General features: G+C 42.0%; 1 long non-coding RNA gene across 1 annotated transcript; it reads left to right on the forward strand.

The window, feature by feature from the left end:
• Nucleotides 1-385: 385 nt before the first annotated feature.
• LOC130840779 (uncharacterized) lies at nt 386-27,977 on the forward strand. The gene is made up of 4 exons (XR_009050057.1): nt 386-609; nt 2,258-2,384; nt 25,896-26,006; nt 26,548-27,977. It is a non-coding gene; the product is annotated as an uncharacterized LOC130840779 (long non-coding RNA).
• Nucleotides 27,978-28,000: the final 23 nt, after the last annotated feature.

The raw sequence follows: 28,000 nt of genomic DNA on the forward strand, positions 1-28,000 counted from the left end.
TATAGATGGTGTTTGAAGGCATTGGAATAGATGAGCTTTGCCCGGGATGGTTATGTGAAGAGAGGATGGCCACGGTCAGAATCCTGGCGGCACTGCCTGCACCTGGTTGCTAGGTATGGAAATAGCTGGGATGCTTGTTGCTCCCAGAACACAGTCCAGCCTCATCCACCCAAAAGGGAGTGTCCAGAATATTTGGCCAAATCAGAAAGTCTGCCCCTTCCCCACTGTTACTTTATTTTTTTTTTTTTGCCTTCTCTAAGCTCTTTTTCTGTGAGGCTTAGGGGCTCTGAGTCACCCAAAGGACTCACTCATCTATTGCTCTGCTCCCATCCCTAAGTTTCTGGGAATTTGGCCTCCTCCATCCACAGGTTCACAAGGAGAGGAGCCAGGTCCACACCCTTTTCCTGGGCGTGGTTGACTGCATTAGAGATTAGCACCTGACTGAGGCTGGCGAATCATTCCCAGGAATTTGGAAGTAAGGCTGAGCCTTCAGCTCAGACTGATGAGATAAAGAGGAATTCCTGCGTCCTCGGAAGCACTCTAGTCCCTGGTTCCAGCCTTTTCTGAGCCTATTCTTGAGGCCCAGCCAGATCTCTGCCCTTGAGTTCTGTAAGTAACCCCAGGTTCCTTAAAATACAATTTCCTTCACAAATGTAAGCTAGCTTAAGTGGGTTTCTCTTACCGAGACTCAAAATACTCCTACTTGATGACTCTCAGGGAACACTGTTTAAATTCCTTTTTATAAGCATAAAGATTGCCTGACATTAGTCATAAAATTGTTTTTATCTTTCTGGAGGAAAAGATGGCAGTGGCGTACTACATATTAAACAAATAACCGTGAAGTTCTACCCTCCTTGCAGGTGGTCTCAGAGGGATGGGGGCAGGGGTGCTGGGAGAGTCTACCCAGCTCCCCCTTGCCTCCGTCCTTTGTCTTCTGCTGTGGGAGGCAGCTGAGTTCCCTTTCCTTGCAGCCCACAGTTGCTTGGAAGTACAACTGGGGGAAGCTTGTTAGCTCTTTAGTTTTACTCCTCATTTATTTCTTTAATGTTTTATCCCTTGCATCAGATGTTAAGGTCTTTAAGATTATGCGCTGAGGCGGTTTTAGAAGATACCCAGAAATTCTTTGAGACTCTGTCCTTTGAAAGGTGGGGGGTCCACGGCCTTCCTCCTCCCTGAACCTGGGCGGGTTTGTAACTCACTTGTGATCAATAGAGTGTGATGGAAATGATGGATGTATGAATTCTGAGGCCAGACCAGAATAAATGCTTGCAGCTTCTGCCCTGTTTGCCGAACACTTGGTTTTGGAGCCCTGAGCTGCAGGGTAAGAAGTCTGAGCCCCGGCCGTAGGGGGAGGCCGGTGTAGGTGCTACAATCAATAGCTCTAAGCAGAGCTCTCAGCAGACAGTCAGCCTCAAACGCCAGACGTGGGAATGAAGGCACCTCCCTGTGAATCTAGCCTCTAGCAGTCGGGCCTTCCAGCCCTGGAGGCTTCGCACCTGAGGCTCCAGGGCTCATGCAGCAGAGATGGGCCTTTTCTGCTGGCCCTGTCTGGACCCACAGATCTGAGAGGAAAAGAAAAGGTTTGTTTTAAGCCTTTACATTTATTTATTTATTTATTTAGATTGAAATATAGTTAATTTGTAGTGTTGTGTTAGTTTCAAGCGTATGGGAAAGTGATTCAATTTTGTGTGTATATATATATATATTCTTTTTCATTATCGGTTATTATAAGATGTTGAGTATAGTTCCCTTGGGTTAACTTGTTATAAAGCAATAGTAATCAGAACACAGTCCCAAACTGAGCCTCCCCACCCCTCTCTGTGCAACTAAAAGTTTGGCGGGCAGTAACGGAGAACTCATGGTCCCTATAGGCCCGCTGGCGCCCAAGAAGAAAAAGATGGCGGAGCTGAGTCGAGGGTTCGCTTTTAATCTTCCCATAATTACCAATGAGATATGTCATTTTTACATGGATTAAGCTTCTTCCTCATCAAAGAAATATCAGGAGAAGGGGCCACGTGTTCACCTCTGTCAGAAGATACCAGAGGGTGTATTCTGCATCTCCTCTCCCCCCAGATTATTTCACATGACTCTTTCATTTCTTTTTGTTATAGTGTCATAATATAAATTATAGTAAAGTTAAAAGAATGAGTAATAATACATTTATGTTATATAATTATATACAATATATATAATTAAGTTGTAATAAAATGTTATAATAAAAAATAAAAATTCTCTTATTTGTTTTCTCTCATTTTAGGGGTTCTCTTCAAATGTCTTATGTTCCTTGGCTATCTCTTCACACATGTGTGCGACATTACAACTGACTGGAAGCTCCGAGTACGTGGGCAGGGCTGCGGACACATAGGCCTCACACAGGGAAACTGGTAAGTGAAAGGGGTCTATTTTGGGAATACCCTCAAGTGTTAGAGCAAGGAGAGTTTTTCTCTAGAGCAATTTCATTCTGCAGAAAAGAACTGCCTGTCTCCTGCTTTGTTAGTATGAGCTGCTCGCAAATCGAGGAGCTGGTTGGGGAAGGACTGGGGTCCCCATAGTTCAGTGTTAGGTTTTACTTAATCTCCCTGTGTTCAGTCCCATCCCTCATCCCACTCTCCTCTAACAAGTCTGGAGCATCTCATTTCTTCATAAAATAAACCTCCCGCCTCTTGTGTGGAAGGTGCCAGCCTGCAAATATGGAATATGGGGGGATGTAACGGTCCGATGCCTCAGTAACACGTGCAAGCACCTCCTCATTTTAGCTGCATGTCTCACTTGTGGTTTCTGTGGTACCTTGAATTTCCAAGGGCTGAGCCTTTCCAGGTTCTGTTTTTATTTAAAAAATTTTTTTTTTATTTATTTGGCTGTGTTAGGTCTTTGTTGCTGCATGAAGGATTTCTCTAGTTGTGACGAGCAGGGGCTACTCTTGGTTGCTATGCATGGGCTTCTCATTTCAGTGGCTCCTCTTGTTGTGGAGCACAGGCTCTAGAGCGTGCGGGCTTCAGTAGTTGTGGCACGTGGGCTCAGTAGTTCTGGCACACAGGCTTAGTTGCTCCACGGCATGTGGGATCTTCCCAGACCAGGGATCGAACCCATGTCCCCTGCATTGGGAGCTCAGAATCATATCCACTGTGCCACCAGGGAAGTGCCAAGGGGTCACTTTTACTATCTGTAATAAAAAGTCTTAATATCCCCTATAACTTTTGGCCCAGAAGTTCCAATTCTAGGAATTTATTTTTAGGAAACAGTCATGATAGGCACAAACATTTAGCTATGAGGATAGTAACATCAATGTTATCTGTAATATTGAATAATTATAACAATTTTAAACTATAATATCAAACAAAATCATGTTGGAGACTAATTTTAATAACATGAAAACATGATAATGATACAGTCAGTGTAATCCATAGGGGCAAAATGCTGTGTTCTCCTTGTACTGCAGTTTGTCTGTGCAAGTGGTGAAATCTCAACTAAAAGCGGCTTAGGAGAAAGAAAAGGAATGTATTGATTCACAGCACTAGAAAGTCAGGGAGCACATTACCCCAGGCGAGTTGGATCCAGGCACTCACAGATCATCATGAGTAATCTGTTTCCATCTCTTAATTCTTATTTTGTGTTGGTTTTACTTTCACATAGACTCTTCATGAGAGCTGTTAAAGAGGGTGTTTTAGTCAGTGTTCTCCAGATAAACAGCCGTGGGGACCCGGAAAGCTGATGGTGTAGTTCAAAGGCCCGACAGCCAGAGAGCTGCTGGTGTAGATTCCAGGTTGTCTGAAGACCTGGGAACCAGGAGAGCTGAGAGCCAAAGATCGATGTCCCAACTCAGGATGTCAGGTAGAGAGTGAACCCTGCCTTCCTCCACCGTTTTGTTCTGCTCAGCTCTTAGTGGATTTGATGAGGCCCACCCACACTGGGGAGGGCATCGGCTTTACTCAGTCCCCTAATTCAAATGCTAATCTCTTCTTGGAACACCTTCAGGCATGCCCAGAAATAATTTTTAGCCAGCTATCTGGGCACCCCCGTGGCCCAATCAAGTTGACACATGAAATTAACTATCACAAGCTCACCCGCTGTCAAGTTGACGTTCATACGTATCTCCTTAAACCATGTGAATCTCCAAGTAAAGAATAACAAAGGTTTAATTCCACCTGACATGCTACAACTGCCCATACAACTGAAAATGCACTAGGCCCTTCCTCAGCAGAGCACGTAAAGTCCTTGAGTGACGTTTACTCTCCTCGTTATCCTCTAACTTAAACAGTATGATGTAGAATTAACAACACTTAAACACTATGATCTAAAGTCAATACATCTTATGTTGCATGATAAGGGAACAAGAGAGGAAAGAAAACAAAGATACTCACACACGATCAAAACAAAATAAGGAGGAAATCCCTATGACAGTTACAATAATCATCTCTCTAACTGGCCATGTGGCTGGTATTTATAGCTGCCTTCTCCTACTACCCATTCTGTATTCCCTTTGCCTTCAGCAAGCACCTCAGCTGGTCGTCACTGTTTACTTGTAGGTTGACCAAACCGTCATTCCTGAAGGGTGTGTGCCATTAGTAGTTGTGCCTGGATTGGACTGTACTTTTCCATCGACCTTAATCACAGACACAGTAATACTAAGAGATGCCTGAGGGATCTCCTGTATTCCACACATGCTCTTCCTACCTCCAGCTGGATAGTAGTCCCATTTCCTCTTGGTAGTCAGGATCAATCACCCTGACGAGCACAGTGACTCCCTTCTTTGCCTGTTGATTCAGAGTCATGAGATGCCCAGAGTGGCCGGGTGGCTGTCTTAAACGTCCAGCTCATTGAAATCATTGCTGTATCTCTTAGTGGAAGCATTCCTCCTTCTGGAACTAAGACCTCTAGGCCAGCAGAGCATAACGTCAGAGGAACAGGAAGCTGAAACTTTCACAGCAGGTCCCTAAGGGTAAGAGTGAGTGGTACCATTCCCATTTTCACCCCAATTCCTGGACCCGTGAATCCTGGCTATGGGAGAAACAGCACCATGTATTGGATTCTGATTCAGAGCACCTGCAGCCTCCTGGAGAACCTTGCCCCAACCCCTCGAGGTATTGCCACTGAGCTGGCGCTGTAGATGAGTGTTCAAAAGGCTATTTCACCATTCTGTCCAACCGGCTGCCCGAGGATGATGAGGAGTCTGTTAAGGCCAGTACATTCCATGAGCGTGGGCTCATTGTTGCACTTCTTTTGCTGTGAAGTGATTTTTGTTTGTTTGTTTTTGTTTTTGTTTTGATGAGTGGCGTGAGTTCTTGATCAGAGGTATTTCAGTGTGGAATACCATGGGAGTGGATGAGGCGTTCTGTAAGTCCACGGATGGTAGTGCCGGCAGAAGCATTACATGCAGGGAAGGCAAATCTGTGTCCAGAGCAAGTGTCTATTCTGGGAAGAACAAAATGGTGCCCCTTCCATGATGGAAGTTGTCCATTGTAGTCAACATGCCTCAATGTAGCTAGCAGATCACCTCGGGGACGTTGCTGTATCGGCGACTCGGTGTTGGTCTCTGCTGCTGGCAGGTTGGGCGCTCAGCAGTGGCAACAGCCAGGTTGGCCTTGGGGAGTGGAAGTCTATGTTGCTGAGCCTATGCATTCATTGCCTTCGTCCCTGCCGCCAGGGCTGCTTTGTTCATGAGCCAGTTGGGTGGTTATTGGGGTGGCTGTGGAAAGAGACTGGCATCCACAGGATGGGTCATCCTTTCCACTTCATTATTAAAATCTTCCTGAGATTACCCTTTGGTGAGCATGCACATGGGACACAAATACCTTCATGTTGTTTTGCCCATATATCTCTTCGCCAAATTTCCTTGTCACCAGTTTTCCAATCTGTGTCCCTAACCATCCAGCCAAAACATTGGACACATAAATCAGTATCTAATTGCGTGTCTGGCCATTTCTCCTTCCAAGCAAAGTGGACAGCCAGGTACACTGTCTGAAATTCTGCCCACTATAGGGATTTCCCTTCACCACTGTCCTTCAGGGGTGTCCCCAAAGGGCCTATGGTGCTGCAGTTGTCCACTTTCAGGTGGCACCTGCATATTGCACAGAACCACCTGTAAACCAAACTGTCTCTGTCAACTGCCATGGAGAACTCCCCATGAGGCCACAGGTGCAGGATGAGAGAGAGAAGGCAGGGTAGCAGGAGTGGGGACCATGGGCCTTTAGGCCATGTCTTCATGTAATTTACTTGTGCTTTCAGGGCCTGCTCAGGCCTGATCGTGTATATGTCACTTCCATTTGGTGATGGAGTGCGGCCATTCACTCTGTGGCTTGGTGGTCAGGTAACACCCACTTCATGGTGGGCAGTTCAGGTCACATGGTAACTCAGGAGTCCATGGCCAAGCATTCAATCTCTACTAAAGCCCAGTAGCAGGCCAAAAGCTGTTTCTCAAAAGGAGAGCAGTTATCTGAAGGGGATGGCAGGGCTTTGCTCCAAAATCCTAAGGGCCTCCACTGCAGCTCATCTGTAGGGGCCGGTGAAATGCTCCAAACAGTTTCCCATGTCAAGAAGGAATATCTCTTTCTTAAAAAAATATTTATTTATTCATGTATGTATTTTATTTTTGGCTGCATCAGGTCTTAGTTGTGGCATGTGGGGTCCTCGTTGCAGCATGCGGGCTTCTCTAGTTGCAGTGCACAGTCTCTCTAGTTGTGGCCTGTGTGCTCAGTAGTTGCGGCGCGTGGGCTTAGTTGCCCCGAGGCATGTGGGATCTTAGTCCCCCGACCAGGGATCCACTCCACGTCCCCTGCATCGGAAGGTGGATTCTTAATCACTGGACCACCAGGGAAGTCCCAAGAAGGAATATCTTGACATGCCCCACACTACCAGACCCCTAGACATTTCACTGAGGTGGAAGGTCCCTGAATTTTTGTTGGATTTATTTGCCACCTCTGGCATGCAAAGGCCTTACCAAGTCTAGAGTAGTTGCTACCTCTTGCTCACTCGGTCTGATTAGAATAATGTCGTCAATGCAGTGGACCTGAGTGATAGCTTGTGGAAGAAGAAAGATGATCCAGATTCCTGTGAACTAAACTTTGACCTTGGCCTAGAGAGCTGGTACATCTCTGAGGTCACATAGTAAAGGTCTGTTGCTGGCTTTACCCGCTGAAAGCAGACTGCTTGGCAGGGTGGAGAAGAAGGCATCTGCCAGATCAGTAGCATTTAGCTGTTACGATGAATATTTGCCTCTGCTGCCCATGATGGTAACCACGCCCATCTTGCCTTTGGGCAGTTGAGTGCTACCACTTGGCCTCCGCCATCCTGGGATTACATTTAGCTGCCCAATTCAGTGGCTAATGGAGGTCTGGCCTGCAGAGAAAAGCAGTCTCAGAGCTCCTCCAGGCTGCTGGGGCTCCCCTCACAAATTTCCTTCTCACAGTAGCGGTGGTGCTTTCAGACCCTTCCAGTGTGGGTGCGTAGGCCTTAAATGACAAATCCCCTGTACCATTCCAATCTCCCTAATCCTTTGAATCCTTTCCTCGAGGACATTAAACCAAGGCAGGTTCAGCATTTCTAATTCACTTACTGGGGGCCCCCTTTGGCCCATGTTTCAGCCAACCAACCAAACTGTCAGAGCCCTCTCTAACTTCCTGAGCTGCAAACTAAAGGCAAAATCTCTGCTTAGTGAGCCCATATCAATAAATTTGGCCTGATCCAACTTTATGTTCCTTCCCCTATTATCCCACACCCTTAGTAGCCATTCCTCCATGTTCCCCAGATTTCTGTCTGCATAAATTAGGAAACCTTAAGTTATGTATTGTTATAAATTATATATGAATATAAACACCAGAAAGAGATTTATTATAAGGTATTGGCTCCTATGATTATGGAGGCTGAGAAGTCGCAAGATCCACCATCTGTAAGCTGGAGACTAGGGAGAACTGATGGTGGATCAGAGGCCTGAGAGCTGGAGAGCTGAGTGTAGATTCTGGTCTGAGTATGGAGGCTTGAGAACTAGGAGTGCTTGAGGACAGGAGTTTAAATAGTCAGGCAGAGGGCAAATTCAACCTCTTCACACCTTTTTGTTCTATTCGGTCCTCAATGGATTGGATAAGGTCCACCCACACTGGGGAGGGCCATCTGCTTTACTCAGTTCACTAATTCAAATGCTAGTCTCTTCTGGAAACACCTTCACAGACCACCCAGAAATAAGGTTCAACCAGCTATCTGGGTAACTTGTGGCCCAGTCAAGTTGACATATAACATTAACCATCACAGAAGGCTAGTAGCAGCTGTGGGATGATGTTTTACAAATTAAAAACCCTAACAAAAAAAAAGTCTTTTCCTTTCAAATCATTCCAGCAAAGAATCTCAGTGGTGAATCTCTTTGGCTAGGCTTGGATCATGTACTCTTCTCTTCATCTGAGAAGTGATGTGAGTGCTAGCTTAACTATGTAATAATAGTTTAGATAGCTAAAATTTACTGAGTATTAATCATGTGTCAAATCATGAATCTGAGTTTTCTATGATTAGATGTTCAACCTTGGGCAATTTAGTCTCCCCAAGCCTGAAAAGCACACATCATCAGTGTCCTCTCTGTATTATTTCACTTAATCCTCTTGACTACTCTAATAAAATAGATTCCATCATCATCCTCATTTAACTGACGAAGAAACTAACGCCCAGGCAGCTTAAGTATATTATGCACGACAAAAGAATTAGCAAGTGGTGCATCCATTTGTATGGAATGAAAATGTGGGTGGAGGCAGTTTCCCCTCCAAAGAATCAGATGCTGCTTCTGACATTGAAGATAGAGCCCCAAACAAAAGAAAAACAAAACAAACAACCACTCAGGATACAGGAAAATGAGTAAGAAGGCACAGTGGTTAAGACTCTACCTCCCAATGCAAGGGGCCTGGGTTCCATCCCTGGTGAGGGAACTAGATCCCACATGCATGCCACAACTAAGAGTTCACATGCCACAACCAAGGAGCTGGCGAGCTGCAACTAAGGAGCCTGCCTGCCACAATTAAGGAGCTCACATGCTGCAACTAAGGAGCCCACGAGCCACAACTAAGGAGCCCTCCTGCTGCAACTAAGACCCAGCACAACCAAATAAATAAATTAATGAAATGAATATTTTTAAAAATCTATCACTAATATACTCAAAAAGGTAAGAGAATATATTGCACTCGTGTTATAAGAACAGGATGATATAATTATAAATATGAAAAGAATAAAAAAGAGCCCTTAAAAGTTAAAGCAGGATAGTAGACCCAAAAAATGTAATAGAAGAGTTGGAAGGTAAAGTTGAGGAAATCCTGAAGAAGAAGAAAAGGTGGAAAATAGGAGAGAAAAGATGAGAAGATTAGAGAATAATCCTGGGAGGCTCAATATCTGAATAATAGGAGTTCCAGACAGAGAGAACAGAGAACATTTAGGGGAGGCAGTTATCAATAAAACAATACAGGAAAATTTACTGAGCTTAATGACATGAGTTTCCAGATTGAAGGGTCCTTCAAATGCCCAGAAAAAAAGATGAAAAGAGACCCACCAAGATACATCATCATGAAATTTCAGAACAGGGCAGCAAAGAGTTTTAAAAAATCTTTGAGAGAGAAAAAACGGGTGGAGATTGGTAATCAGATTTGACTTTTCGTTCTTCAACGAATAACACTGGAAACAAGATGACAACAGAGCAGTGCCCTCAAAATTCTGAAGCGGAATGATTTCCAACCTAGAATTCTCCACCCTGCTAAATTAGCAGTCAAATATGAGGGTAAATAAAGACATTTCCAGATATGCAAGATTTCAAAGCATTTGCCTCCCATGCATCTTTTTTGAAGAAGCTGCTGGAGGCTATGCTTTCGAACGAGGGAATAAACCAAGAGGAAGGCATGGCATACAATAAATAGGAATCTGACACAGGAGAAAGATGAAGGGAATCCTTGGGGCGAGGGTGATGGGAGATTCCAGGATGACAGCTGTGCACTGGATGTGGAGGAAACAAATTCAGATTGAAGCAGCACAACCCCAAAGAGAGACAAATTGAGGGCTGCTGCCATCATTTGCCCAGCACCATCATGCAGACTTTCAAGTCAAGGGTAAAATTCCCAGTGTCTGGCCCCAATTTTCCTCTGAACTTCGTCAATACGCGATCATTCCTGCATGCCCTGCTGCCTGATCTGCTGTGGATACCGTCTAGAAGTGCTTTGCTTTGACCTCTTCTAGGAGTTGGAGGGCAAGTCCTAGTGAACAGAAAATACAGAACAGCCTGTCCCTCTGACTGTATCCTGGCCAAACACCTAAAACCTGGCCAGTGCTGCTGCAGTGCTGCCATGTCTCAACGGTGCTGAGCCCAATGCCCAGTGTTACTCATCGTCTTACTCAGTGATTTTCCCATGAAAGGCCCTTGTAAATGCTCAGGGAAGCTCAGTGACCCAGAGACAGTTCAGCTTCTCTTCTCCTTCAACAGTGGCAGCATCATCCTTTCCTTACCCTCCTTGATCAGTGCTTGCTACTCAGATTTTCAAAACTCAGTAGTATTTAGGGATGCATATTGAGGTGGAAAAAGGAAAAGTGGGGAGATGAACACAAAAGTCATCACAGTGGTTAGCGCTGGGGGCGGGTAGAGAAGAGATTGCTGTTGAGGAATAAACAGGCTTTGGAAGCCTGGCTGTTTTATATCTCAAACTTGGCAGATAATTGTTTACCCTATTGTTATATTTAAGTTGCACAAATGATTTTATCCCTGCCCCCATTTTATTTGTATGATGCATTCCACAACAAACTATTGAAGAAATCAAATGCCGTTACTTAATAAATAAGGAAATGAATGGGGACAAAGCACAACTAAGAAATCCAGAATCTTTGAAAAGTGAAAACACCTGCAAAGAGAAAAGACAGGCGGGGACGCTTGTGTCTGGCTCTTTCTGTTACAGGGAACAGAGGCCTACTTAATTTTTTATTTTATTATTTTTTAATTAATTAATTTTTATTTTTGGCTGAGTCGGCTCTTCATTATTGTGCATGGCTTTCTCTAGTTGTGGCAAATGGGGGCTACTCTTCATTGCAGTGCATGGGCTTCTCAGTGCAGTGGCTTCTCTTGTTGTGGAGCATGGGCTCTAGGCACACGGGCTTAAGTAGTTGTGGCATGTGGGCTCAGTAGTTGTGGTACGTGGGCTCTAGGGCACTCGGGCTTCAGTAGTTGTGGTGCACAGGCTCAGTAGTCATGGCGCATGGGCTTAGTTGCTCTGTGGCATGTGGGATCTTCCTGAAGCAGGGATTGAACGTCTGTCCCCTGCATTGGCAGGCAGATTGTTAACTACTCTGCCACCAGGGAAGTCCCAATTTATTCATTAAAAAAATTATTTTATTGAAGCATAGTTGATTTACATTGTTGTGTTAATTTCTGCTGTACAGCAAAATGATTCAGTTATACATATATATACATTCTTTTTCATATTCTCTTTCATTATGGTTTATCACAGGATATTGAATATAGTTCCCTGTGCTCTATAGTAGAACCATCCTCTGTATAATAGTTTGCATCTGCTAATCCCAAACTCCCAATCCATCCCTCCCCCACCCCTGCTTAATTTAACTCCAGAAAGTGGGGATTGTTTTGAGTCTACATGTGGAATGAACTGGAATGATAAAACTCAGGTAGTTTTTCACTCTCCCTACAGGCATCTCTGTGTCCCTGTCTGTCTGCTGTGTTCCCTGTTGGCTATATAGTAAGCCTCCCCCAAATTCTTTGGCTGAAGGCAACAATCACCATTTATTTATTGGCTCATGATGCTGTGTTTTGGGATGGGATTGGCAGGAACAGCTCATCCCTGCTCCATCAAGTGTCGGCTGGGTCAGCTTGACGGGGGCTGGAGGATGCTGATGGCTTCACTCTCATGTGTGGCTTCTCAGCTAAGGTGTCTAGGACAGCTAGGGGCTGGCTGGACCAATCTCTCCAGCAGGGCTTCTTTACATGGTGACTTAAGGCTCCAAGAGAAGTAAAGCAGAAGCTGTCAGGCCCCTTAGTCACTAGGTTCAAAAATGGCACAGTGTCACTTCTGCTGCATTTTGTTGGTCAACGCGAGTTAATATCACAGGGAGGAGAAATAGACTTCACCTCCTGGTGGGGGAAGTGGCATGTGCTTACAGAGGTGGGAAGAATACTTAGCAGCTATTTTTTTAAAAAATTTTGGGCTGCGTTAGGTCTTCAGTGCTATGCGTGGGCTTTCTCTGGTTGTGGCGAGCCGGGGCTTCTCCTGTTGCGGAGCATGGGCTCTAGGTGCCTGGGCTTCATTAGTTGTGGCACATGGGCTTAGTTGCTCCTCGGCATGTGAGATATTCCCAGACCAGGAATCAAACCCGTGTCCCCTGCATCAGCAGGTGGATTCTTAACCACTGCGCCACCAGGGAAGTCCCTTAGCAGCTATTTTTGCCAACAATAGCTTTTCTCCCACCACATAATTTTGATTTGCATATAATTTTAGTTTGTTGTTGCCTTAACTCCACCCATGTTTTCCTGTCACCTACAACTTTATTGCCAGCTAACGAACTCTTTGTGTTTTTAAGTTCAAGTTCATAAGAACTGGTTGGTTCAGTTCATCTTTTCACCTCATACCAGTGGTTAAAGCCTATTTTTCCTCAAGTTTTTAGTTTGAAAAACGTTAAGCTTTCAGAATAGTTGCATGACTAATACACTGAATGCCTTATAGACCCTTCACTTAAAGTCACTGATTTTAACATTTGCCACATTCGCTTGATCACATTTCCTCTCTCTATACATGTACGTATGCAGTCAGTTGAAGACATCATGGCATTTTGCCTTTAAATACTTTGGTATATAACTCCTGAGAATGAGGGCATTCTCTCACATAACCACACTCAAATGATCACACTCAAGAAACTTAACAATTATATACAACTATAGTCTAATGTTCATATTTGTGCGATGGCCCCAATAATGTCCTTTATATATGATTTTTTTGGATCCAGTATTCAAATTTTGATCACACATAGAAATTAGTTGTCATGTTTCCCTGGTGTCCTTTAATGTAGACAAATTCTCTGGCTGTCTTTCATCTTTTATGACATTGACCTTTTGGAGAGTCTAGGCCAGTTGTTTTGCACGGTATCTTTCAATTTGGATTTGCCTGATTATTTCCTCATGATTAGATTCCGCTTAAACCTTTTTGGTAACAATACTACGTAGGTGATGTTGGGTGGCTAGCTTGTTGATTGGCTGGTCTTATATATATGCATTAAAAAATTTTTAGCTATCTGTTTTTTGGCTGTGTTGGGTCTTTGTTGCTGCGCGGGGGCTTTCTCTAGCTGCGGGAGTGGGGGCTACTCTTCGTTGCGGTGCAGGGACTTCTCAGTGCGATGGCTTCTCTTGTTGCAGAGCACAGGCTCTAGGAGCGTGGGTTTCAGTAGTTGTGGCTTGCAGGCTCTAGAGTGCAGGCTCAGTAGTTATGGTGCACAGGCTTAGATGCTCTGTGGCATGTGGGATCTTCCCAGACCAGGGATTGAACCTGTGTCCCCTGCATTGGCAGGCGGATTCTTAACCACTGCACCACCAGGGAAGTCCCAATTGGCTGCTCTTAGACAACTGCTGGCCAACTGCCTATGTCTGCTCACTCCCATTCCCCTCCTCCCATCCCTTCCCCCATCATTCCCCAGGCTCCCTAACCCAGAACCTTCTGGGTAAGTTTGGCCAAGGGGAGACAGTGGCAGATGATGGGAGACTAGGAGAAGGAGAAAGGCTGGGATATTTCCCCTTCTTTCTTCCTGTGAGGTCCTCAAATGTGGCTGCTTCTCTCCTATGAAGTCTTCTGTTCCCCCACAAACAGACCCTGCCTCTGTGGTTCCAGCTCCCTGGAAATCCCCCTCCTTGGTTCTGGCTCCTTCTGACTGGCTCCAACCTCTGCGCTCTGATAAAACCTCCTTCTCCTGCCATCCCTTCAGCCCTAGGGCAGCAGTTACTTCTGGCTGTTGCTAACCTCCAGTTGCCTCACCATCCTGTGTTTGGCTTCTCAGCTTTTCCATTTCCTGTGGAACCAATTTCCTTTATTTGGTTTGAAAAACCCAGGCTGGCGTCTGCTTTCCTGACTAAACCCTGACTAATACAGGCAGGGTGTCTAATCCCAGTGACCTGTGGGGTGAGGTTACGTGATATAAACTAAGGCGGTATTAGCAGCAGGGGCTATAAGAGGGGAAATTCTTTTAGAAGGAGGAGTAAGTACTTTCCGTGGTTACACGGAAAGGAAATGTACAAAAAAGTAATATCTCTGGGTAGTAGAATTTTGGGTGATTTTCATATTATTTTTTCTTTTTTTTTTATTTGTTTATCCGCGTTACCTGCATTTTCTGCAATGGACGTGGATTGTTTTGGCATGAAGAAAAACATCTAGCATGCCATATTTAATAAACAAATGAGAAAATGGTAAACACGTTGTGCACAAAAAGATAGATCAGAGGATGTGGAGGTAGCTAGCCCACATAAGAGTGCTTTGGCTCCTAAATATTTTTTTTCCGCTTTTTTGAAGTATAATTGACAAATAAAATTGTAATAGATGTAAAGTGTACACTGTGATGACTTGGTTACACACATTCTGAAATGATTCCCACGATTGCCTTAACACAGCCGACATCTCACATATTTACCATTTATCTATTTTGGTGCAAACACTTAAGTTCTGTTCTCTTAGTAAATTTCAGTCATACAGTGTAGCATTATCAACTAAAGTCATCATGTTATACATTAGACCTTCAGACTTTATTCACCTTATAACTGAAAGTGTGCACTCTTTTACTAACCTCTCCCCTCTGGGGTCCCAGCCCCCAGCCCCTAGTAAACACCATTCTAGTCTTCGTTTCTATGAGTTCAACTATTTTTTTTTTTAATTCAAGTATAGTTGATTTACAATATTGTGTTACTTTTAGGTGTACAGCAAAGTGAATCTGTTTTATATACATATAGGAGAAGGGCAAAGGCTGGGATATTTCCAGCCTTTATATATTTTCAGGTTCTATTCCATTATAGGTTATTACAAGATTTTAAATATAATTCCCTGTGCTATATAGTAAATCTCTGTTGCTTATCTATTTTATGTATAACTATTTGTATCTGTTAATCCCATACTCCTAATTTGTCCCTCCTTCCCTCCCTCTCCCCTTTGGTAACTGTGAGTTTGTTTTCTATGTCTGTAGGTCTGTTTCTGTTGTATATGTGGATTCATTTGTATTATTTTTTAGATTTCACGTATGAGTGATATCGTATAGTGTTTGTTGTTTTCTGTCTGACATTTCACTAAGTTAAAATATTCTCTAGGTCCATCCATGTTGCTGCAAATGGCAATATTTCATTCATTTTTATGGCTGAGTAGTATTCCATTGTATGTATATACAATACTACTTCTTATTAAGCCAGTCATCTGTTGATGGACACCTAGGTTGTTTCCATGTCTTGGCTATTGTAAATAGTGCTTCTGTGAACATTGGGGTGCATCTATATTTTTGAATTAGAGTTTTTGTTTTTTCTGGGTATATACCCAGGAATAGGATTGCTGGATCATATGGTTGTTCTATTTTTAGTTTTTTAAGGAACCTCTATACCTTTTTCCATAGTGGCTGCACCAATTTACATTCCTGCCAACGGTGTAAGAAGGTTCCCTTTTCTCCACACCTTCTCCAGCATTTGTTATTTGTAGACTTTTTGATGATGGCCATTCTGACCAGTGTGAGATAATACTTCATTGTAGTTTTGATTTGCATTTCTCTGATAATTAGCAATGTTGAGCATCTTTCCATGTGCCTGTTGGAAAAATGTCTATTTAGGTCCTCTGCCCATTTTTTGATTGTTATTTGGTTTTTTGGCGTTGAGTTGTATGAGCTGTTTATATATTTTGGATATTAACCCCTTGTCTGTCTCATGATTTGCAAATATTTTCTCCCATTGGGAGCTTTTCTTTTCATTTTGTCTATGATTTCCTTTGCTGTGCAAAAAACCTTTTAAGTTTGATTAGGTCCCATTTGTTTATTTTTGGTTTTACTTCTTTTGCATTGGGAGACTGATCTAAGAAAATATTGCTATGATTTATGTCCCAGAATGTTTTACTTATGTTCTCTTTTAGAAGTTTTATGGTGTCATGTCTTATATTTAGGTCAAAATAAACCATTTTGAGTTTATTTTTGTATATGGTGTGAGGAAGTGTTCTGATTTCATTGATTTACATGTAGCTGTCCAGCTTTCCCAACACCACTTGAAGAAACTGTCTTTTCTCCATTGTATACTCTTGCCTTCTTGGTCATAGATTAATTGACCATAGGTGTGCGAGTTTGTTTCTGGGCTCTCTATTCTGTTCCATTGACCTGTGTCTGTGTTTGTATATATGTCTGTGCTTGTGTCAATGCCACACTGTTTGATTACTATAACTTTGTAGTTTTGTCTGAAGTCTAGGAGGGTTATGCCTCCAGCTTTGCTCTTGTCCCTCAGGACTTGCTTTGGCAATTCTGGGCCTTTTGTAGTTCCATATACATGTTAGGATTATTTGCTCTAGTTCTGTGGAAAATGCCTTGGGTATTTTGATAGGGATCGTATTAAGTCTGTAGATTTCCACATTGAGTGAAAAGTAGGATTTTGGGGGGAGGGGGGGAGTCTGTTTTTTGAATAGAAATTCTTAACAGCTCACGAAGTTCCAGGGCCTATCACAGTAGTTGGGCTCCTGTTCCAATGAGCTTGTGGTAATAACTTCAATATAACCAATAAGCCACTAGCCTATAACCAAGTGTAAACTGGTATCCATCAAAAGTCCATGAGTGATATATTTTGCTTTAAATCATAAGGCGTTAAATTACATGATTTATATACCTGTATCTCTTACTCTGCCGTTTCCACACCACAGTGCTGATATCTTCAATACAGTATCTCTAAAAATGTCTGTATTACTTTTGGCATCCTTAAAGCATGATTTAGGGACTGCCCACACCAAGCTCTCTACCACTTCTTCTCTTTAAGGAGGAGTGCAAACCAAAGTGACATGATCAATGCCCTTCAAAATCAGCAGGACTGACAGCCCTTGGGACGTCATTGATGAGCTATTGACCGAATGGCTTGGCAGCCATCCCCAGGATCTGACCAGAGAATTTCATTCTTTCCAAATCCACAAGCAGAATTTCTTTTAATACCGTTTCCCTAAAATGATATATGAGCACCTGTCAGTCCATCACTTTCAGGAAGGTTTCTGGGTAGTCCTAGTCTTTTCTGTGCTATTTCTGGTTTCAGAAGACTGGTTTTGGGTGACTGTGTCCCTCACGGAAGTGGGCTGATCCAGTGACTTATTTTGTGGCCCAGGAGGCTATTGTATTACCACTGTGGGCCTGAGAGCAACTGTTGGTTTCCAAACCTATGTTCTTGTGAAGTGTTTCCTTAGAATGGGGACTTTAAACTTAGATTCTACAGCAAGGAATGCCTGGTTTCTTGTTTCACAGAAAAAGAAGGGTAAAGATAGCAAAGTATTTTGTTTCCTGGGTTCATTCACAAAGTGTTTGTTGAGTACCTATTATACACCAGCCACCGAGAATACAGAGATTTTGCCCTCAAGGAGTTCCTAGTCTGATGGGGGAAACAAAATGATAAAAAAAAAATGCAGCCATATATCACTATGAAGAATGAATTCTATGTAGGGTGTGGCGCACAAAGCAGGGAGGGCTCAGTTTACCTCAGGGAGACAGAAGAGACTTCTCAGGGGAGCAACGTGAACTGAGCCTTGAAATCTGAGTAAGCATCTGCCAGGTAGGTGGGAACAGAGTAGAGTTGGGGAGAGGGGGTGCATTCTGGGCAAATAGGCAGCAAGAGTTCCAGGGAGCTGGTGAAGTTTCAGGAAAATCCTTGAGGTTGGGGCCAGAAAGAGATAAGTGATGTGGTTGTAAAGGAAACAGGAGACCCATGAGAAGAGTTCTTTGGAGTGCTGGTGAGAGATGATAAGGGCCAGCAACAAGGCAGAGTTAGCAGGAACAGAGATGGGGGAGGGTGAAAGAGAGGCTAAGGAAGTGAAATTGTCGAGACTGTTATTCCACTGGTGATGGTAGGAAGAGAAAGGAGAGAAGAATGTGAGAGAGAGGGCTGAAAAGGGGGAGAGAAGACAAGAGAGGTTGATCCAGTAAGACTCCCTGGTTCTTGGCTGGAGCAAGTAGGTACTTGATGGTGTCATTTACTGAGATGTGGGACGTGTAAGGAGTGGAAGGATTGGGAAACATGATAAACTTGGTTTTTGACAAATCAAGTTTGAAGCACCTCTTGGTATTGTAGAAGAGTACCTCGTGGCCCACTTCACTGTCCACTGCTTTGCATATGTAAAGCTTTGATGTCTGAGAAAGGTCAAAAGAATCCTTGGTAGAGTAACTATAAGCAAGTGCAATCCCATTCAAAATAAGCTATTGAGTATTTACTATGTGCCACACAGCGCAACACACACTAATCTCCAAGGGGGCAGAGACTCTATCAGCTTGTTCACATTTTCATCCCAGTGCCTGCTGTAGTGACTGATACACAGTAGACATTTAATTAATATTTGTGGAATGACTAACAATGTATGAGTGAACAGGTTTGGTAATGAGGATACAGCAATGAATATCTCCTGAATCCCTCCCTTGGGAGCTTGCTATCTTGTTGGGGAAACAGATGTGTAGAAAAAGAGTGTCGAACAGCATATTAAATGCTTGGATAGAAGCTGGATGTAAGGGCGAGGAGGACTCAGGGGGAGAGGGAGTGACTTAGTCCTTAGTCCTGGGTTTTAAAGTTTTCTAGGCAGAGAAGAGGAAAAGACATTCCAGGAAGAAGAAATAAAGGCCTAGAAGAGTGAAAGCGTATGGCGTGGTTCTCAGACTAACAGTTTAGTACAGTTGTACTCCACACAGCAATCATCATGCCTGCCATCCCCTTATAAGGAAATATTCCCCATCCACAGCCGTTGCTGAGGGGAAGCCCTGGGTACTCTTGCTTTACACAAAATGAAACTGCTATTCAGCCACAGGTGGCCACTTACCCAAACAAGACAAATCATAAGCTGTGTAGCAGCCTAAGAGGTACACGTGAGTGGAACCACTGTCCAAACCAGAAGGAGCAGGGCCAATCTCTCACTGTGACGTGGGTATGTCTGTGTGTATGGTGGTGGTGGTATGGAAAACACAGAGAGAATCAGGCAGTTAGCCATAGCAGCAAAGACGGAGAGAAGCCAGAGAGGCCAAGATGGCCATAGGAAACAGAAGTTATAAAAAAAAAAAGTAGGAGCCACGTGGCAGAGAAAAGACATGCTGAGCAGAGGGAGAAGAAGCAGTTGTTTTCAGAGTGAGAAGCAGATGGCATCAGAGGTCAGCCCGTTGTATCACATCTCCATGAATTAAAACCCATTTGTAGTGTTACAATACTTGCTGTCAACCATCAAACATATTTAATAATTCATTAGGAGAGTATATTTGAAATTTCTGTTGTTCTTCCTTTATTTCCAGTGGCCCGTTTCCTGCTCATATCATTTCCCTTCTGTTTGAATAAGTTCTTTTAGCAGTTCTTTTGGAGCAGGTCTGCTGGCAATGGGTTCTCTTAGTTTTTCTTCGTCTGAGAATGTCTTTATTTCTTTCATTCCTCCGGGATATTTTTGCTGGATATAGAATTCTGAATTAACAGGTTTTTTGTTTTTTGTTTTTTTTTTCCTCTCAGCACTTAAAAAATATTATTCCTCTTTATTCTGGCCTCCATTGTTTCTGATGAGAACTCTGCAGTGACTTGAATCACCATTTCTCTATAGCAATTTGTCACTTTTCTCTGGCTGCCTTCAAGATTTTTTCTTTGTTTTTAGTTTTCAGTGATTTGATTGTGATATGCCTGGGTAATGATTTTTTGTTTGATTGGTTTTTTATCCTGTCAGTGATTCCGCTGAGCTTTTTGAATCTATAGGTCTATGTCTTTTATAAAATTTGAGAAGCTTTGTTAAGCCATTATTTCTTTTTAAAAAAGTTTCTTCCTATACCACACCCTCTTTCCTGTGTGTCTTTGACTCTGATGACATGAATGTTAGACCTTTTATGTTTTGTCCTTCATGTCCTTGAGGCACTGTTTACTCTTTTCAATCTCTTTTCCTCTATGTTGTTCAAATTGCATAGTTTCTATTATCTGTATTCAGGTTCACTGAATCTTTCTTTTGTCAGTTCCATTCTGTCATTGAGTTCATTCAGTGAATTTTTTAAAAAAATTTTACCTATTGTAATTTTCAGTTCTAAAATATTCATTTGGTTCTTCTTTATATTTCCTGTTTCTTTCCTGAGATTTTTCTATCTCTTCATTCATTTCAACAGTGTTTGCCCTTACTTGTTGGAATATTTTATATCCATTCCTTTAAAGTCTTTGTCAAATAATCCCAACATCTGTCCCAATAGCTTCACATTGACATCTATTGTCTCTTCACATGTGAGTTGAGATATTCCTGGCACAAGTAATTTTGGAGTGTAATCTGGATATTTTGAATATTATGGTATGAGATTCAATCTTGTTTAAGTCCTGTAGAGCATGCTGGTATTTTTGTTTTCTCAGGCAATGGAGCTGGTCAAATTCAGGTCACAAATTCCAGTCAGTCTTCTGTGGTTGTGGTTTCAATGCCAGTTCTATTTTCCAGGCCTTTGCAATGCTATTTGGATCTGTCCCATGTTTGTGCCACCCAGTGGCCAGTGGTAGCCTGTCACTTAATTCAGTTCTCAAAGTCTGTTGACTTTGTTCAGTTCTCCTAGTCTGTTTGTGATCTGATCTGATCTTGCGCAGTTCAGGAGTGAGCCCAGGAGTTCATATACAACATTTTGGGGTTCATTTCCTAAGGTCTTCCCTCTCTGTGATAACCCCAGTACTTGCAAGTTTCCTGGGATTTCCCTTTTTGGTCCTCCAGCCAGAAAGTTAGGGCTTAATTTACCCTGCTTTGCTGTACACTTGTTACAATTGTGCCCTCCTCTGGATTCAAGCAGCAAGAGGACAGAGAAGAAAAAAAAATCCGTGGGGTTTTTCCCATCCTCTTGGGACCACACCTCATCTGATTGGAGAGGAAAGTTCCACTTCTTCAGAGTTGTGAGTAACTATATGTCCATGCTGCTACTATTGTCATTTCCACGCAATCCCTTTCCCACTCTCTAAGCCAGAACTGACAGCTTCCCCTGAAGCTCTCTCGGTCCATGCTGATTTACACTTCCAGTTTTTAGGCTGCCTTGCAATCAGCTTAGGGGCTACTGGAGGGGAAAAAAAATAACAAACTCACTGCTAGTTTGCACTCTGGTCTTTCTCCCCAATCCACATGCTAGTACTACGTTTAGAGTCCTTAAAGAGCTGCTCCGTACATTTAGTTCAGATCTTTATAGCTGCATTCAGTGGGAGAGAGGAAACAGAACTCCTGTCTTTTTGAAAAAAAAAAAAAAAAAAAACCCTACAAATTATAAAGTATGATCATTTTAACCTGGCAGTGTTTGTTTTGATTTCCTTATATAATACCGTGTTCTTGTATCTCAAATAACTCTTGTGAGATTATTTTCCTTTTTCTTTGGAGAACATTCCCAGAAGTTTTTTTAAAGCATATCTTTAGGAATAAACTTCCTCATTATTATTATTTTTTAATTTGAAAACACCTTTATTTGAAGTTTGCTGTGTTCACATTTATTGGTCCACCAGTGCTTTCTTTCAATATGACAAATACCTGATTCCATTGTTTTCTGGCTTCCATCGTTGTTACTGAAACTTTTGTTGTCATGCTAACTCTTGCCTTTGTTGGTGATCTTTCATTTCTTTCTGGCTATTTTCAGGACCTTTTCATCTGTGATATTCTGAAGTTTTACTCTGATGTTTTTGGTTATAAATTTATGTTCATTTTTTCTTGTTTGGGATACACTGATCTGTGAGTTTTAATACTTCATTTGTTCTAGAAACTGTTAACCACGATTGGCTTAACTATTTCCTTTTGTCTCATATGACCATACTTTCCTTCTGAAACTACAGTTATTTCTATGTTATACCTTCTCATTTTATCCTCCATGTCTCTAATCTCTCTTTTATATTTTTCATTCCCATATCTATTTTTCTCATATTCTGGATATGTCCTTTTGACAAATCTTCCCATTCTCTAATTCTTTCTTCAGTTGTTCCAAATCTTCTTTTTAAGCCATCCTTTAAAACTTTAATTTCAACAATCCTATCTTTTTCTTGTTGCTAGAATGTTTTTTCCTGATCTATCCATTCAATCCTGATCATGTCTTTATGTTTTCATTTGTAAATACAACTCTTTTTACTCTTTATTCATATGTATATAAAGCTATTAGAAGGGACAAATACAGAATATATATTTGTCCCTTCTAATAGCTTTATTCCCTTGAGATTTAACTCTGTTTTATTCTTGCTGCTTCTGATTTTTACTCATAGTGGCTGGCTTCCTTGTGTGTTTGATAATCTGTGTGAATCCATTGCTTGATCTTAATATGTGGGAGAAGCTTTCTTCCAGAGAGTGTTTGCTTTGGCTTCTGGAGTAGTCAGGAAATGCTCCAGTGTAAGACCACTTTATCCTTCCTTTGAAGGTATTGGCTCAGATTAGGAGTTCCAGCTGTTGTTTCAAGGTTAAATGTCCCCCTACAACATTATTCCTCTAGAAATCTGGACTCTGTGCATCCCTGCCTTTGCTGTCTGCCTGTCCACACAGACTGAAAACCTGCCTCTCTTTCTACTTACCACTCTAGCTGCCTGCTAACCAACACACATAAAAGAGCCATTTATAATTCCTGGAAAGGAAACTTATACTCACTGAAAACCAAAACAGTATACAGGATAAGTTGTAGACTGAAAACAGTCTATATTATTAAACAATTATCATTCAAGTTTTCAAATTTATTTGCATGGTGTTGAGCAAAGTCATTTATAGTATTTTTTAAATTATTTATTTATTTATTTATTTATTTATTTGTTGGCTATGTTGGGTCTTCATTGCTGTGCTCGGGCTTTTTCTCTAGTTATGGCGAGCAGGGCTACTCTTTGTTGTGGTGCACGGGCTTCTTATTGTGGTGGCTTCTCTTGTTGGGGAGCACGGACTTTAGGTGCATGGGCTTCAGTAGCTGTGCCATGGACTTTAGGTGTACAGGTTCAGTAGTTGTGGCACACGGGCTTAGCTGCTCCGCAGCATGTGGAATCTTCCCTGACCAGGGATTGAACCCCAGGCCCCTGTATTGGGAACATGCAGTCTTAACCACTGGACCACCAGGGAAGTCACTCACTTCCTGGTTTTTGATTGGGCTAATGAAATTTTTACCTTTGAAAAACGTATTTTAGATTTATATAGTAGTTTCATTCTTCTTGTTTTCTAAAATTTATCATAACATTTTTTTCCATTTATTCCTTTCTGTAGCTTTCTTTTGGTTTATTTTGTTATTTTCTAACTTTTAAAAAAGATGTTTATTTCTACATCTTGTTTTGAAATATGTATTTTAGGTGATTGTGTATTCCTCTGAGTACTACTTGAGCAGCATTTCATAGATTCTGGTCTATTTTCATTACATCATTATTATTATTTCCATTAATTCTTTTTTAAAATAAATTTATTTTATGTATTTATGTATGTATGTATTTATTTATTGGCTGCATTGGGTCTTCGTTGCTGCACACAGGCGTTCTCTAGTTGCGGTGAGCAGGGGCTGCTGTTTGTTGCGGTGCCTCATTGCAGTGGCTTCTCTTGTTGTGGAGCATGGGCTCTAGAGCACAGGCTCAGTAGTTGTGGCACCTGGGCTTATTTGCTCCACAGCATGTGGGATCTTCCCAGCCCAGGGATCAAACCCATGTCCCCCGCATTGGTAGGCAGATTCTTGATCACTGAGCCACCATGGAAGCCCCATTCATTCTTTAATTTTATATTGTATTTTCCTTTGACCCAGTAATTATATGAGAGTTTTATTTTTTAACTTCCAGATAAAGAGGACTCTTTGATTTTCTTATTAAATTCATTTGTTGCGATGTGATTATAGGATATTTTCTGCATTATTTCTGTTTGGGGGGCAGTTGAAATAGTCCTTAAAGTCTTAAATGTGACGAATTTTCATAAATATTATTGGAAACTTGAAAGGATGAAGTATCCTCTACTTTCAGGATGCAGTGTTTGATATATATCAGTAAGGTCTATTTTGTTAATTATATTGTTTAGGTCCACTCTATTTTTAGTTTTTTGAAAAAGTATTATTTGTTTTTGATTGGATGAGACAAGTAAATTAAAGCCTCCTTTTTATTAGCATGTTTCTGTTTCATTCTCCTTGCTTATCTTGTGATTTCTGCTTTATGAAGGTTACTTTTATGTTACTTGGTGCATCAGTATTCATAATTGTTATATTTTCATTGCCAACTGTACCCTTTAGCTTTATAAAGTAACCTTGCTTTCTTGGCTCAAATTCCACCTTGTCTGTTATTAAAATCATGATTTCTGCTTAAAAACTTTTGTTGTATACCCTTGCCAATCTTTTAATCTTTAAAATAAACTTTATTTTTAAGATTGGTTTTAGATTTACAAAAACATTATGAATATTGTACCGAGAGTTTTCATATACTCCACACCTAGTTTCCTCCATCATTAACATCTCAGGTTAGTATAAGGCTTTAAACGTGAAGAGAATAGGAGGAAGCAAATAACACAAACTGATAACGTAGGAAAGGGAGAAACAAGAATACACATAAGGGCATCCTAGGTGGCACAGTGGTTAAGAATCCACCTGCCAGTGCAGGGGACACAGGTTCAATCCCTGGTCCAGGAAGATCCCACATGCTGCGGAGCAACTAAGCCTGTAAGCCACAGCTTTTGAGCCCATATGCTGCAACTACTGAAGCCCACACACCTAGAGCCCGTGCTCTGCAACAAGAGAAGCCACTGCAATGAGGAGCCCGCGCACCACAACGAAGAGTAGCCCCCACTCACCGCAGCTAAAGAAAGCCCGCACACAGCAAAAAAAGACCCAACACAGCCAATAAAATAAATAAATAAATAAATAAATTTATATAAAAAAAGAATACACGTAAAACATTTTAAAATAAAACCAATAAAATAAGCAAATCTCAAATGAGCTTTATTGTTTTTCACAAAGTGAGAGAATAAGAATACACCATGAGAAGGAATAAAAGAAACGCTACTTATACAGTATAGGCTTAAAAAAAAAAAGTAATAACTCTGCAGCAGGGATAGAAAGGAAGGAGTGCTCTAGGAATCCCTGATAATTTACAGAACCTGCTGTTTGAACTTCATCATTACCTGACATGTCCAGTGTTCATGCTGTAACATTTTATCCAGTTAAAAGTGACACAGCTATGATTAAAAAAACTCAATATCCACAAAGCATAATAAAATGAGGTGCGCCTGCAGTGCCGCAATGAGTGTGGGGTGCAGATATCTCTCTGAGATATATCTCTTTCTTAAAAAGGAAGTTTGTGAACTGAGGAAAGGGCAGTGACTTTGGTGCTGAACAGACCTGAATTCAGAGGCAAGGTTGACCCCTTATTAGCTCTGAGGCCCTAGAAAATGTTCTTAACCTCTCTGTATTAAAATTTCAACACCTGTACAATGGAAATAGTAATAATTAGCTTGCAAAGTAGTGCTGACATTTAATAAGTTGCTGAAGTTTCAGAAAAAAAAGAAAAGTGACACAGCTGTGGAAAATGTAATCCTGAAGATGAGACGCTCTAGGACCACACATTTTAATCCTTCCCAGTTTAAATAGAGAGCCCTCTAGGGGGCAGCAGTGGAATAACAGGAGCTGCTGTTTGGCTATTGAACAGAGAGAAGAGGGAGAGACAAAATGGTGTCCTCTGGACCCGAGCTTCTGGGTCAAAGAGAAGACTTAGCATTAGAAATCTTGATATTTTCTCATACTGTTTACAGATGGCCACCATGTCACACACTGCAGTGGAAACCATTCCCAGAGAATCCAGTGCGAGTGCTCACCTGGAGTTGTGCAACAGTGCAGCCCTACAGGTACAGACAGAGTAAGAGGTAAGACCGGATCAAAGGGATGTGAGTGAGATTCCTGAAGGTGTTTTGAGCCTGATATAAAAACAGTAGAGAGAGGGAATTCCCTGACAGTCCAGTGGTTAAGGCCAGGGCTTCCACTGCCATGGGCCTGGATTCTTTCCCTGGTCTGGGAACTAAGATCCCACGAGCCACTCGGTGCAGCCAAAAAAAAAAAAAAAAAAAAAAGGGGGAAGAGAGAGGATGGATGAGAAAATTATGGGTGTGTAGTCCAAATAGAAATCACCGTTAACAAAGATTTAGAGGCAACAGTAAGCCTCTTATGTGCCGTGATACCTGGGCAGATTGTCTCAGTAAAAGAAGAATGGTTGTACCAGACTCTCCTCGCAGATGAGGGTGGAATTTTTTTTTAATTGAAGTATAGTTGATTTCCAATGTTGCGTTAATTTCTGCTGTACAGCAAAGTGATTCAGTTATACATATATACATTCTTTTTTTTTTTAATATATTCTTTTCCGTTATGGTTTGTCATGGGATACTGAATACAGTTCTCTGTGCTCTGCAGGAGGACCTTGTTGTTTATTACTGGGGAATGATTGGAAGACTGGAGTGAGTCCTTGGCCCACCCACATTCAATCTTTTTTTATTTTTATTTTTTAACTCTCCAGGGCTGTGTCTTTCTTTTATTTCCCATGTACTCTTTCTTTTCTTTTAATTTAATTTTTTTAAATTTATTTTTGGCTGCGTTGCCTCTTCGTTGCTGCACATAGGCTTTCTCTAGGTGCTTTCTCTAGTTGTGGCAAGTGGGGGCTACTCTTCCTTGCAGTGCGAGGGCTTCTCCCTGCAGTGGCTTCTTTTGTTGAGAAGCACGGGCTCTAGGTGCACATGCTTCAGTAGTTGTGGCACACAGGTCCTAGAGTGCACGGGCTTCAGTAGTTGTGGAACATGGGCTCAGTAGTTGTGGCATACAGGCTTAGTTGCTCTGAGACATGTGGGATCTTCCTGGACCAGGGATTGAACGCGTGTCCCCTGCATTGGCAGGTGGATTCTTAACTACTCTACCACCAGGGAAGTCCTTACCAACACTTTAAACTCCGTGTATCTAAAACTGAACACCTCAGGACTTCCCTGGTGGTCCAATGGCTAAAACTCCATGCTCCCAATGAAGGGGGCCCAGGTTTGATCCTTGGTCGGGGAACTAGATCCCACATGCCACAGCTAAGAGTTCACATGCCGCAGCTAAAAGATCCCACATGCCGCAGCTAAAAGATCCCACGTGCTGCAACTAAAAAGAGATCCCACCTGCTGCCATGAAGATCCCGGGTGCCACAACGAAGACCCAGCACAGCCAAATAAATAAATATATTTTTAAAAATCTCCCTTTTAAAAAAATAAAATAAGATAAAACTGAACACCTCATCTTTGTTCCCAAACTGTTTTCTTCTCCTGACCTTACTGTTGCTGAAATTGCTCTGGTTCATAAGCTCGTATCCTTTTTGCCCCATTCTCTTCTATATCTAAAGTCTCAAGATTTTGAAAATATTTTCTAGGCAAGAGTAAGTCTTATTTTGCTATCTGCCACCTAGCAATACGTACATGGACTCACTGTTATAATATTTTAGTATTTCTATGTCATTACAACAGTACCTGCCCTGTGTGCTCCTGTGTGTTGCAGAGGCTTAGACCTCTGTTCTAGCTCTCTCATGCTTGCACTCAGGCGTGCTGCAGTGATTTTCCTCCATCACCAGACTTTTGATTTCTCTCTTCCACTCCTGTCACCCTCATGCAGGACTTTAGCCACCTCCCTCCTTGGGCAGGCATGAGTAATCAGGGCTGCTCTTCTTGCCCTTTGACCTATTAAAGATGTCTCCGTTGTGGAACATTCTCCAGTGATCCCATAGTGTTTATAGTGGTCTCTCTTGATTTCAACTCTATTTCCAGATATTGTTCTCCAGTTGTTGTTTTGTTTTGTTTTTCCCCCATATGTACCACTTGTCTTCCCAGAAAAATGGTAACTC

This window comes from Hippopotamus amphibius, chromosome 17, assembly GCF_030028045.1.
Source record: "Hippopotamus amphibius kiboko isolate mHipAmp2 chromosome 17, mHipAmp2.hap2, whole genome shotgun sequence".
NCBI lineage: Eukaryota > Metazoa > Chordata > Mammalia > Artiodactyla > Hippopotamidae > Hippopotamus > Hippopotamus amphibius.